The following is a 14,293-nucleotide window of genomic DNA, read 5'->3' as shown; positions in this document are numbered from 1 at the left end:
AAGTGGCTGGGGAGAGGGAAGTCTGGGTCTCCCTGCTTAGGCTGCTGCCCCCGCGACCCGATCCCGGATAAGCGGAAGAGGATGGATGGATGGATGGATGGATGGATGGCCCTCGCCAAGTGTTATATGCCCACCTTGTCTTGACTCTCGATCAAGATGCAGCTAAAGGTATCCTGTCTATGCTGTTGTTTTCATGAATTTCCACGACCTTGTTCTGATCATGGTCATAGCCTAGGCATGAAGCCAGTGTAGCTACTTCTGAAATTCTCGATGACCAAGTCACACAGCACCCTACATCATGGACAGACTGCCACTGTTGTCATGAAACTCTTACAAAAACCCAATATGCTTCCATTATGATAATAGACCACCATGACCTTGCTATGGAGACTGCTCATCATGGACATTACATGTCAAGGAGAGCTCGCTGTATTCTTAATACCTGTATGAAGACAATGCCAAGAACATCTATGTTCTGGCTGATGTCGTAGCTGGGTCAATGACACATTTAGGCTCTTTGAACTCTGGGCTTCACTTTCTTCAGTGTTGGCTTTACTTTTTAAAGGTCAACTTGTGGCAACCTGAAGCTTTCAAAAATAAAAGCACAGTTCTCACCCTGCTCTGCCCACACCATCCTCACAACTCATCTAACATGCACGCCCCCGTCCCTCCGTACACTCACCGCATTCGCTGGCCGTTCGCGCCACCACTCAAGCTCTCCCCTTCCGTGTCTCCAAAAATGTCACTCCCTCGAGGACCAGTGTGGGAGAAGCAGCAGCCGCCGCCACGATTCCAACTCAGCACAAACACGTTGTTAACAAGGCAGTTAATCCCTCACCCATCGAATTTGTACACCGTTTTAACGCTGGAGACGGAAAAAACTCTCGTTCGCCAAAAAAAGGACAAACTACGAGTATCCAAGCCGCTCCTCGACCATACGAGTGCTGCTCCAAACGCGGAAGTGCGGGTGCCGGCGGTGACATCATCGCGTCTCTCTAAACTCACCGATTGTGAGTAAAAAATTAAATTAAACTAAACAAACTTTATTTGCATACGGGTCACTAAGTTTCCCCTTAAAGAAAATAAAGTAAAAAAAAAAAATGTATATCTTTGTTTAGTGGGCCTGCTGTATGCCGTTGGTCATTGTGTGACATCAGAGCTCCACCTGACTGTGAGTTACTTTTTTGTATTATTATTTGTGGGGTTTTGTTTTGTGTAATGTGTAATGAGTGCCTTATATTTTGTGTTTTGTGTGTGTTGTCACAGTTGTTGCTGTGGAGCAATTTCATTGGGGGTGTGAACTCCACAAAAAGGACTTTTTTCTGTTTATGGACACTTGGGGGGGAGGAATTTGAAGTTGTTTTTTTTTCTTCTCTGGACTTGGCACTTTAAAATTGTATAATACACATCCGCCAAAACTGCAAGTCGTTTTTTCTGCCTGTTTATTTTTGTTTGGGGTTATGCATATTACATTCACCGGGATTTTAAAAGAAAAGGGTTTGCACCTTGTAGTGCACGTCCTTGTGTGACGGGTTTTTAAAACAAAACAACAAAACAAAGAAAAACCACAACTACACGAATCCTATATGCCAGGAGGGAGACCTGGCTGGCACCCATTTAAAAGAACCCCAAAAATCAACAAGCTAATTACAAAAAAAAAAAGCCAAACCGTCACAAACTTACACTTAGTTATATGGATGATTACTTGCAAATTTTTTGAAACCATGACATTCACATGTTGCTGTGTTATCTAAAATATACTTACTTCAAATTAAAGTTACAAAGGACTGTACACTAAGAATAATAATTACCACAGTGATTACTGAAATAAGATTAGATATTTCCTTTATTAGTAAAAGGAACTAATGGAAAAATTGTGGCGGCTAAAAAGTCTCTGAAGACATTTGGTAGCCAGCAGGAAAGCCCTCATCTGTTTTTTTCTCTGTACTTTTGTCTTTGCTGTGCACATTTCTGTTTCCTGTTCTTTTTCCATCAAATGCTTTCTGCATTGTCATTTAATTGGCAGAGTGCAGCCCAAAGACCCCTTATGATGAACATAAATATTGGACACAGTGTTCCCTCGCCCGGACGCGGGTCACCGGGGCCCCACTCTGGAGCCAGGCCTGGAGGTGGGGCACGTTGGCGAGCGTCTGTCTGCCTTGGGTGACCCTACTAGGGGCATGAAGCCCCTGACAGCATAGCTCCTAGGATCATTGGGACACTCAAACCCCTCCACCACGATAAGGTGGCAGCCCAGGGAGAGGATTTAATTGGGACTTCAAGTGAAATTTTGAATTTTGTGGCTGCAGTTACTCAGCCTGTAGCTGCAGGTATCTGGTGACCACAGGCTAACACGTGTGTTGCTAAAGCTCACATCTGAGCCTCAGTGTGCAAAGTCCCAGGATTCATTTGTGTTGCTGACACTCACTATAGACCTAATTACATTATCCTAATGTAGTCTTGTGGTCTCTTCTGGTTGCCTTCATCTTCTCTGTTCAGAGTTTTTTTTGGGATCATGAGTATCCTGTTAAAAGCTTCTAACTTTAAGAATTAATATTATCAAAGGTTTATTTTTATCAGTATTGTCAGTCTTACCATAGAAATGATCCTTGTGGAAGTGATTACTTATTTGTGGGAGTAGATTGTGTTTGGTTACAGTACTGTCTTGGTTTTTAAGCTTTAAACTCATTGTTATCATTATTGTCTTTCTTTATTGATGGCAGGCAATAATGTAATTGCCTGTGACTGTGTGTGTGTGTGTTTGTTTGTTTGTCTAATTAGAAAAATATCTTGTGAACCAGTTCGCAAATTTTAATGAAACTCTCAAAAAGTAATGTTTGGATGCACATCTACAGTTGATTAACGTTTGGAATCAACCTGATTCAAGACGGACTCCACAACTAATTAAAAACAAAACTGTAACTCTTTCAGTTTTACACACATTGAGGTAAGGTTTGGTTGGTAGTAGCTGAGAGTCACCCCCAACAGTCTGTGCACAAACTAATCACATGATATCTTTGTTTTAAGCTTTAATGTGAAAGCAAGTGGGTGATATGCATTTCTTCAGGGAATGCTACTTTCATTGATGATGTTGACTTCGTGGTTTAGGAAGTTGCTGTGGTTTGATCACTGGGCATTCCTCACGCTGATACTTTATTTCAGCTTGGCTTTCACTTTTCATAATCTATTCAGCTAAGATTAAATAGCATCAAACAGGCTTGAAAGGCAAGCGATTGAAAAGAGGACAAGTGCAGCATCAGCAGTGATGTGGGCGTTGTACCAGAGGGACCTGGGCCAAATGAGAAAGCATTTGATTTACCAACCAATTTACATTCCTCCCATCATCTGAAGCCGCAAGCTTTGTATGGTGACCACAGCTATGAAACACACAGGTTCATCTTTTGTATCAGGGTTAAAAGCTCTGATTTAGGAGGGGGGGTTCTTTTTACTGTTCAAAAGTTGAACATTGATCTGCCTTTCTAACTTCCTACCAGAGGGATCAAATGGAGGTTTTCCTAGTCAACACAAAAGAGCTGAACTTTACATAAATGAACTGTAAGTCTCAAAAAACAAACAAAATCACTTCTTTGAAACTCTGACAAAGACTGACCACAAACCCCAAGCAGAGAGAAAGAAGTTTCTCCCTCTGAAGCGATTCGGCTCATTAGGACTACAGCTGTGTCATAGTTTCCCTTCATCTGTTTCATCAAAGCCGACTTACATCAGAGTAAAACTAATCCATTATTCCCTCTCAACAGTTGAACTAATGGCTTGTCTGGCCTTTGAATCATGTAGAAGAAGCTGAGCAGCTCTGTGCCGGAGCAGGTACCGCCTGGTGTCTTTGGACCCGTGTTTAATATGAAGCAGCCTCTCTTTCTCGCGTCCCTCATGCCTATCTGCTACCAGTGAGTCAGACAATTACTGCTGAGCTGAGCTTGTCACTTCCTCTCTCTATGGATATGTGATGGCTGGTAACAGTGTAAAAACAGTCAGGGAGGAGAGGATGGGGAAGAAAGTAGAGCAGGACTTACATGAGTAAAAAACAACTTTCTACCACTTTTTTAACATTCTAGACCAAGATCACACTCAATCTTCTTTTTAAAAATGAGCGTTATTGGGACTTAGTGCTTATAACAGAAAGTCTTTAGAACTGTTTGGTTCAAAACAAACTATTATTGTGGAAGATCTTTGGGTCCACTCTTTGTTACAATGCTGCTTTGGTTCATTGAAGTTTCTAAGAATTTAATTTAACATTTGCCTCTAGAATCCTTTGGTCTACAGAAAAGAGTTTATGGTCAACTCAGTGACAGCAAAGTTCTTTATTGCCATGTTTCTTCCAAAAAAAGGCTTTCTCCTGCTAGTTGAAAATGATCAAGTCATACATGTTGAGACGTTCTGTAACTGTACTTCTGATGTTACAAATTATATTATTTATTTTGCATTCATTTCTGTCCTGTATTCTTGGATCATCAGAAATATGTTGGTTATGTTTTTGTATTTCAGCCTCTGTTCTCCTCAATTTTTTTGATTCCAAATCCACTCCCACCTGTCCAACATCTGTAATTAGCTCACCTGTTTGTATTCAGTAATCATATGTTCCCCTGGTTTTTCTCCATATGTTATTAAATAGTCTCCGTGTGGCTTTGATTGGTTTCTGTTAGTTGCATTGTGTTAATAAACGTCAGTATTGTTCCTATAGCTGCCTTCAGCCTGCCTGCATCATGACAATACTGACATGAACTTTAACCCACTGACTGAGCCCTGTAGAATCAAAAATAAAGCTTTTTTTTATAGTTTTTGCATTTTTTTGCATTGCATAGTTTGACCTAGGGGTAAATTTACTCAGATGTCCATTTCTGGGAAGACTGGCAGCTGTCTTATGTGTTTTTCACTTATGACAAAAAACCTCTTGTAGAATGAAAGACTTTATTGCCTGAAAATGACTTTTGACTCTTCCTAGATTTACAGACAGCAAGAATTATTTCTTTTGCAGGCCTGGAAATTAAAGTTGCAGTTTTTGCTAATATTGGGTGGTAAAAGATTAGCTGATTCATTAATCTGGGCAGATATTAGCAGATAATTCTGTTAAAAAAACTCCATTAATTCTCTTTTTATCTTATACTCTCACTTCTAAGAAAATTTGTGACTCTCATTTTGCTAAGAATTGTAGTCATAGAAACAGCTATGAACAAAGGAACATGCAGATAAGTTTATGTGCATTGGTCATCCTCAGCCTTCTGTCCAAGAGCCATGAGGAGGAAAATGAAGTGCTTAGAGGAGATTGTTTGTTAAATATATACTGCAATATACTGAACATATGATGCTGAAACTAAAGTTAACTGCTACTAAGTCTTCCAGTTCTTGTTGAAGCAGTATGAGTATGTTATATTTACATAAATTTGTGAATTGGTAACTATTTTTGTTACTATGTTCTGATCTGTAGAGACTTAGCACTGAAATAGAGATCATGTTTTTAACTTGGTTGTATATGATCACTAAAATACACAACATAGAGGCATGACATTGTTCCACCAGTGCACAAAGCTGCTGTTTTGTCCAATACAAAGTGTTTTTTAGGAAAAGTTCTCTCATTCTGTTCACTGTAGCACCAGTCTGAGTCTGTGATGTTGCTGTCCGCGCTGCTGCATGATTTACAAGCTGTTTTCCCTTTTTCAACTGTGATGTTTTAACAGGCTGATATTTCCTTATTCTGTGAGAGCAAGATAAATAGTGACAGTCAACATTCGCAGGCAGTCATGCACCACAGCCGTCTCTGCTGATGGTGAAAAGCCTTCTGGGAATTCCTGCCCATTTCTAGAAGTTGTTTTGGATGACTGATGATCGATCTGTGGATGTTGTGGCCATTAGTGGCTGCAGGATGATGGCTGTATGACACCTCCTGGGTCATTATTGAGGCTTGTGCAGAGGAATCATAAATCCAGTCTTTACAGCTATGAATAGTGCACTTTGATCATGTGGCCCTAAAAGGGCAAATGCACTATTTCTTAAAGAGCAAGTCATTTGAAGCCTATACAATATGGTCTTTCATTATACGTTGCCGTGGGCAACAAAGAGGCATATTTCATTTTAGGAGCTAGTTTTTACTCTTGCTAGAAGTTCTTGTAATATGTTCTTGTAAAAATTTATTCAGCTATTCTGCTTGTTCCTAAATGTCTCATAAAATCTGTATTAAGTACTCAGGTCTCTCAGTCTCTAATTGGAGACTGTAAAATTTAGAGTACAAGAAGTTTTCATGTTCTTTGTAGAAAAAAAAAAGAAAACATTACAGTAACAACAACAGAAGCTACAGTTAAATCCATCCATTATCTTTACCTCCTCGATCCAACTTCAGGGTCTCAGCAGAATGTTGGTACCTATCTGCAGCAGTCAATAGTCGGAAGTTAGGGTACGTCAGAACCAACCATTCACATTCACACCTAGGGACAATTTAGAGTCACAAATTATTCTAACATGTTTGTTTTGGAGTGTGGGAGCATTGACATGAATATAAATGGTTCAAGAGACAGTGTTAACTTTCATGGTCCAAAGTTTAAGCTTAATTTTTTTTTTTGTTTGTTTGTTTGTTTGTTGTTTATTTGTTTTTTATTGAGTGTTGCCATGTTGTATTTTTGACACCAGAGTCTGCACATTCAGAATGTTGTACCACCAATACCAATCTCCCACCTATACATCCTCCAAACTCACTGTCAACCTGTCACTTTATCAATCAGAGTGTAACATGACAGTTTTCTTTAAGCCTCCAAGAACTAAGCAAAACTAAACATATGGAAAAAAATGCTTGTTTGAGCATACAGCAGCAAGGTATGAACTATGTAAATCAACAAAATTCACAATCAGGAAAAAAAGATGTAAAGTGTATTTTTTATTTTGGCTAAAGGAGTCTCCAGAGTGATCAATATATGCCTATTTACATTTCTAAAGTGGACTCCAGTAGATTAAACCATAAACATGGGTGGGGCTGCCAAGGTGGGTACAAAGCGAGCTGAGGTAAGCACAATGTGGGTGGAGGTGGGCAACAAAATATTGTGCACAGCCTACACTACTGTTTTGCAAGCTGGTCACACAAACGTAAGGTTGTGATTTTCAAAAACTGCAAAATGCGACCACACAGCTCGCTGGTTGCAAACTCCTAAAATTCAGTGATACTGAAACAGAACATATTTTCACCACCTAGTCAGTCGCAGCTCATTGAGATACTACCTTAAATGATCTCTGTAAGCTTATTTAAGTCCTTCTGTTTCTCTCCTGTTCTCTGCGATCACATGAATTTTGGTTCGTATTGTCAGCAAGGCAAATTAAGTCTAAAATTGTGTGGGAAAATGTCCGGTTAAGACAACGTTTTTATCACTAAACCTGAACCAAAACTGAACTGTGGATTTCGTAAACTCTTTCAGCCCTAGCATCCACTATGCATCAATGATGTTTGTTTTATTGGAGTGTCAGACAGAAATCAGACACAGCTTTTTTCTGCTGTAGAAAGAATAATTCCAGCTGCAGCTTTTTAAATAAGTATACACATGAATAAATATGCCTAACAGTCTAAATTATCAGCTATTTTACATTGCATGAAATTGTTTTTAAGACTCCCATCCTCACAGGCAACAATATCTATGAGAAGTAGTTGGAAGTCTTTTGCAGGAAATACTGTATGTGATGACACTCTAGTAAAACTAGGACTAAAAATATTTTACGTATTCTGGAAAAGTTCAGAACAAATAAACTGCATTGAACATTTGTGTGTGTGTGTTTGCAGCGTCATACACATGAAGAGACAATCTTCAATGCTGCTGCAGCTCCTCCTCATTAGGTAAAAAGTATTGATGTTCACATTACTGTCAGGGGCTCTGTGGTTTAGGAGATAGCTGACCTACATGCACTCACGTAAATGCAATCAGCATTTGGATCTCAGTGAATCTGTCCGCTCATGACAAAACAAGATGGTGGTTGATAGATTTACCTAAACATACACATAAAAATGTCACATGTAGCAGAAAAATAAGCAAGCAAATGGCTTGGCTGGATGAAGCCCATCCTGCTCAAACAGATCAGTGCATCTTCAGGCTAATGCTGCTAATGCTAACATATTTGAATTTAGAGCATAACTTTAATCATGATTTAGCAAATTTATAAATTTACCTGCATGCAGTAAATATGACTGAAACCTAATAAAAGTGGTGCCTTGAGTTAGATGCCTTTCTGAGTAGCAATATATATAGCTTTATCTGAATTGTGTCTTTATTTATAGAAGGATCGGAAACCACAGCTGAAGGATTCACGTCTGCCTCATGATGAAGCTGGTTGTTTTAGTTCAAGTTCATGTAATAATAGATACAGATTAGAAAACCCCTCTCAACGTTTGATGACAGCGTGATGTTGTAAAGTTTAAATTGGTATTACAATAAAATTCACCAAACTGGTTCCTAAATACAGGATACATTTTAGTAGGATATGTCAGCCATAAGGAACTGAATAATAAATAATCATGTAATTCTAAATTTATTGTAGTGTAAAGTTTCAGTAACATTTACTTACACACTATTGTTTTGGCAGACATACTACGATATTCCTTCTCGAATTACTACAGCTGTTTGTTTTGGCAATTAACTACAAAATTGTGAGTAAATAAATTTGTTTTGAGAAATCTACAATGGTGAAAAGGTCTATAAATAGTAAAATAAATTTTGAAGATTGAATTTGTCTTAAAGGAATTTTGAAGTAATGTTTTGTCAAATAGTTATCAATAGTTATTACCTAATGTGTGGTGACATCAGTCATAGAGCACAGAGAAAAGGACGAGGGCTATTTTTTTTAAATATAATTTTTCTGGCTTTTAAAACAACTCCTCAAAAACAACATACAATATACATGTGTGAACCTCAACACTTTGCTGTGATACTGTTTATGTTTTCTTAACTGAACAAATTTGTGTCGGCTGAACACTGACTGTGTATATGTTGTTGGTAATAAGGATGCTGGATGTATCAGTCCGCCAAGAGTTGAACAAACATTTGGACTGATTAGAAATGCTGATCCAGTGGACTGATACATTTAGCACCATTGGTAAGAAACATGGTCTTTCTATGCTCTGCAGACATACGTGTGTAGTAACATGAAGATTGTTTGGCTAAAAAAACAACAACAAAGTAAACAAACTATGTCATGCAAAGGTAATGAGGTTTAATATTAGCTAACGCTCCATTGTTTCATACTTGTATTTAATCTTTAAGGTGGTTGTATAGCCTGAAAAAATAAAAAGACAAACAAACAAAAAGATAAACAGGCTCTTCATTGGCTAGCCATAGGCAAACAGTAGTCCAAGCTTGTAAGCTTGTACTATTGTTTTTAAATCTGTCATAATGGTGGAACTTAGTATTTTCTGAGTTGGTAGTTGTTATGAAATGTTTGAGAACCACTGGTGTAGTTCAATTAAAGGATGTTACATCTCTCAGGTCCTGTCAGCACTGTTGGATATCTTCATATTTCTTAAAAACTATTAGATAGAACTGCTGTAATTTGTTTTTAAGCCTTACACTTTTTCTTTTGTCCTCCACTTGTCCATGTTTGTCTTTATTTGCTCAATACTTTTGTTAAGTATATTTACAGACAAGAAGTGGTCAAAAAATGAGTGAAAAAGCAGCCAGTGTCTGAAGAAAACTGTGAAAGACCTTCAGAAATTCCAAAGAACTTTTGATCAAGACCACTTTAAAAGATTATGAAACAATTTAACTGCTTAAAAATAAAATAAAATTTAAAAATAAAAAAAATTAAGGGTGGTTTAGAGGTTTTTCAAAGTACTATTTCTCATAACCAGCCCTGCTGAATCTTTCTTAAGTTATATTAAGCAGAATTTTGTTTGTAAAAATAATGAAAAAAACAACACAGTAATAATTTAGAAAAGGTTACCATCACCTTAGACTTTGCATTTTATCATCCTGTTGGAAGTGAAGTGTTATTTGTGTGAATGCTGACTTAGATGAGAGCCACTTCTACTGATGAGTCAATGAGCAGATGTGGTGGGGTATGTGGGGTGTAAAAGTAATTTATTTTTAATGGGACATCCAGCAGGAAACGGGGTCTCAAAAGGACCCCTCTTAACAGCTTTAAATATAGCATCAAAAAGGTCTAAGGTTCTGCATTTTTAATGCATTAAAAAAACTTTCTTCACAGTGCATCGCTCTTACTCTGACTCTATGAGTTGACTTTTTTGTAGCTTTGTGTTTTTTATGTCAAGAATTTTAAAGCTGTTCAACATTAAAATAAGGAATGAGGGTAATGCTTTTTTAAATTGCTAATTCAAAACACATCGGCAGTTGTTGCCTTTCTCTGTCATGAATGTCAAGGATTAATTAATGGAAAATTTTTTAGAAACTTTTAAAAGATATTTGACTAGTTTATTGATTAGGCCAACAACCCTGCACTTCATGTAGTCTGATTGTTGACTTGCTTCCGAGAGTCAAGACACACTCATAAATATTCTTTGTAGGGTTGTTGCAGTTGGAGATGGTGGTTATCCCTTCAGCCAGTTAATACACCCTGGACAGGTCCCAAACTAAATTTACTGGTTTAATATCTTGAGTGACAGAAAATGATAAATGAAAAGGCATTCTGTCAGGACCCGTGGAGACGATGGCGAACCCAGAACGCAGACTCATGATAAAAATAAACTAATTTATTAACTAAAGAAAAATAACAAAACAAAAGCTGACGGGGCAGCAAACACAAACAGAACAAAAACCAATAAGCACAGTGGAACAGAACATCAGGGAACTAAGGCACGGAGACAGCTACTATCAACAAAGGAAAAACAATGAACCNCTCAGACTGCATCATTCCAGCAGCAAGGGTTCATATTAGAAGAGTCCAGGTGATGAACTGACCTGCCTGCAGTCCAGACCTCTCATCAAATTAAAACACTTGATGCATCCTGAAACAGAAAAGCCAGCAAAGAAGACCCAAGACTGTTGAACAGCTAGAATCCTCCATCAGACAAGAATACATTTACAGACTTGTTAAAAGAAGAGGGGATGCTTCACAGTGGAAACATGGCCCTACTCCAAGTCTTTAGACATGTGTTGTTGGCATTGTTAAGGACAGATAAAAATTCCCAGAATACTGAAACACCTGCTCTCCGTCCTCACACGGGATCAGGAAGATGCACGGAGGAAGAGAGTCAAAAAACAGCCAAGAGTTCCTCTTAAAATCAAAAACACATTTATTAACTTTCAGCGCTGAAAGGGAGACGTGAGAAAAAGACCCTTACCGAAGTTCAGAGCACTCAGCCTACGTCTCAATCTAACTTCCTGTTCGATGTACTTTTGTTACTCGATAAGCAAAACATCAGTCCCATCTGGTACTTTTCCATGTCAGTGTTTTTCCATTCTCCTCGTGGAGAGCCGCTTCCTGGATTTCATGACATCATCTCATCGTGTGTTCTCTATGATCTGCTATTATCCTTTACATTGTTTCTGGGCTCTGAACTCTGGTAAAAAGAAACTTCATGGTCTTACATTTTATATTACTTTTATATAACATTTTATATAACTTCACAGTACCCAACAACTTTTTCAAAATTACACAATATTAACCTTCTGATGAAACAAAGTCTTGTCTTTTGTGTTTAAATTCAAACAAGCATGACAAATTTACAACAAAGAAATATCTATTTTGTAATGATTTGTACATTAAATTTGCACACCCTTGTCCTCAGAAGGTCATGTTACCCAAGTGTCACAAAACACATCAAGTTGGGCTTGAGACACCTTCCTGTCACAGTGAGGTTTATGATAGGGGAAAATAAGTATGGGGGTGTTGAAGTCAACCCACCACTGTTATGCCTCTGATAGGGCTGCAATTATTAATCATGAACAGCAACTACAAAAAAATGTTGATTCAGATTTTTGATGTCAATGTTATTGGCCCTTTTTGGTTTCTTATTTTTACCTTTTTTATTGTTTAAAATTACCAGGACTAATTGCACTTTAGCTAAGTATTGTTCCATGTATTTCACATTTTGTGATAGTCACATTAAGTAAAATGATAAATATGTGTAATTAGTTTTAAAATATGTTCCACAGATCCTTACTTTTACTTGCTGTGGATTATAATAATGCATAGACATCAGATTCACAGGTGAACAGACCAGAGCAGGAGAGGTAAAACCTGCACTAGAGCCCAGAGCAGGAGGTTCACCCATAGGAAGCAGAAATGAAATGGAATAATTGATGATCATAACCATTTGTTGCAGCCCTAGCCTGTGAGCTGCCAAAGAAGGTAGTAACATCACCATAATGGTCAAAACATGAAATGGTAATGTAGTGGTGACAGGTGTTCTGTGGGACCAGCTGGTTGCAGTATTTAAATTTGGAGATGCCAACATTTCACGCATAGCACTCCACAGTAACTTTGCAGAGTTCCTCTCCACACCTCCTTTGGTTCTACAATGCATGCTTCATTTATCATGAGCTCATGGTCATGGGATGTTGCTGGCTTGATTGCTGATGTATGACTTGCCAAAAGCAGCTTAAAGGGGCTTATCTTTCCAGTAAGGAAGTATTTTTTAAGAGATACTGTACCTTTTTTGGATGTTAAGCAACTTAATACTGACCTGTGAGTCATTCAGGCATATAAAGGCTCCTAAACTCAAGAGTTGAACCAGTGTGCATTGTGACATAACCAGTGTTGTGCATATTCAAGTCTAATCATGTTCAATCTAATCTGTAGCATTAACTGAAATAAAAGAAAATTCATAGTTCATTTAAAGGCGTAGCATTCCTTGAAGGAATGCATTTTGCCTGCTGCCTTTCATGCCAGAGTTTCAAACTAGTGGTACAAACGGTAATGAATTGCAGCTGTTTTGATCTAACCCTGTTCATTATGTTAATTTCTGTCATCCAACCACATGAGATGTACTAGATAAAGACAAAGTTTTAGGCAAAGATGTTGCACAATGTGTAGCTCTTTGATTATGTGTTGAGAATGACTCTCAACTTTCACCACACCAATTTTTAGCTCAATAACTGTAAAACTGACTGAGTTATAGCCTGTTTTGTATTTGTCTAATTTCTAATTAGTTTTTCTATCACAATTTAACTTTTTTATTTATTTATTTATTTTTAAATTTTGCCTCGTCAATAAATTGTCTGATGCAACAATAATTAAGCAGTGCAGTGTATAGCGCTGTCACCTCCCAGCAAAAAGATTGCAGGATCGCTTCCTGGCCTTTCTGGGTGGAGTTTGCATGTTCTCCCTGTGCACACGTGGAGAATGTGGTTTCCTCCCACAGACCAAAAACATGCATGTTAGGTTAATTGGTAACTCTTAAATTGTCTGTTGGTGTGAATGAGAGTGTGAATGGACTTGCGACCTGTCCGGGGTGTCCTCTGCCTCTCACGCAGTAACTTCTGGAGACAGGCAGGAGCTCCCCATGACCCTGAAAGGATTAGCGGGTAAAGAAAATGGATGGATGGAACAATAATCAATGTATGGCACACTCTTTTTTTTTTTTTTTTAAAGTTGCTTAAAATCAAATACACCTTTTAAAATTAAGATCTTAGTGTGTTTTTGTAGGCACATGTAATCTGTTGTTCAATTTATTTTAAATTCATCTAGAACATTTTCTCTAAATATGGCAAAGGCAAAATGCGTATAATTTGTATCTCATCCCTACTCAAAGACACTAACAAGATCAGATATTAACTTGTTTTGATATTTTGTCAGTTCACAGCATGTATTTTCCCACCAACCACAGCAAAAACCACAGTCTTCACTCACCTAAAAATATTATCGTTTCAACAGTGGTCCTGTGTGGCTGGCAGTGAAACAACTTTATGAGATTGTAACAACAGCAAAACAACACTACAGGAAATATAGTTATGAAAGATGTACACACACTGACAAATTTGTTTGTACCCTTTCATTATAAAGAGAAAACCCCACGAAGGTCACTGAAATAAGTTAAAACTGACAAAAAGTAATAAAAAGAAAAGAATTATGAAGAAGAAAAAAATCAACTAATGAAAATCAGTCGTTGCTATTGAATTTTGGTTCAACTAAACTATTTTATAAATGTAACTAATAAAACTGGCCTTGATAGAAAGAATGGCACCCTTAACTTAATATTTTGTTGCACAACGTGCTGGTGTAGATTCTCAGTCATCCAGGCCATGGTAAATTCAAAAAAAGTTAAAAAACAAAAACAACTGGACTTCTATTCTGTAGCTGAAGACGTTTCGCTTCTCATCCGAGGAGCTTTCTCAATTCAGAAATAGAGAGT

The 14,293-nt window shown here is 37.8% G+C and overlaps 1 protein-coding gene and 1 long non-coding RNA gene across 2 annotated transcripts in view; both read left to right on the top strand.

Annotated features, from left to right (window-relative positions):
* The window catches only part of ptchd4 (patched domain containing 4), a 67,259-nt gene that overhangs the window by 29,642 nt on the left and 23,324 nt on the right, over window positions 1–14,293 (top strand). The window lies entirely within an intron of this gene.
* On the top strand, window positions 455–1,662 carry LOC119618027. Its single transcript, XR_005234546.1, has 2 exons — window positions 455–1,010; window positions 1,119–1,662. It is a non-coding gene; the product is annotated as an uncharacterized LOC119618027 (long non-coding RNA).

The sequence above is a fragment of the Kryptolebias marmoratus genome, linkage group LG19, assembly GCF_001649575.2.
Source record: "Kryptolebias marmoratus isolate JLee-2015 linkage group LG19, ASM164957v2, whole genome shotgun sequence".
Taxonomy (NCBI): Eukaryota; Metazoa; Chordata; class Actinopteri; order Cyprinodontiformes; family Rivulidae; genus Kryptolebias; species Kryptolebias marmoratus.
The sequence above is the reverse complement of the archived record's forward strand: the minus strand, read 5'-3'. Positions and strand labels throughout refer to the sequence as shown.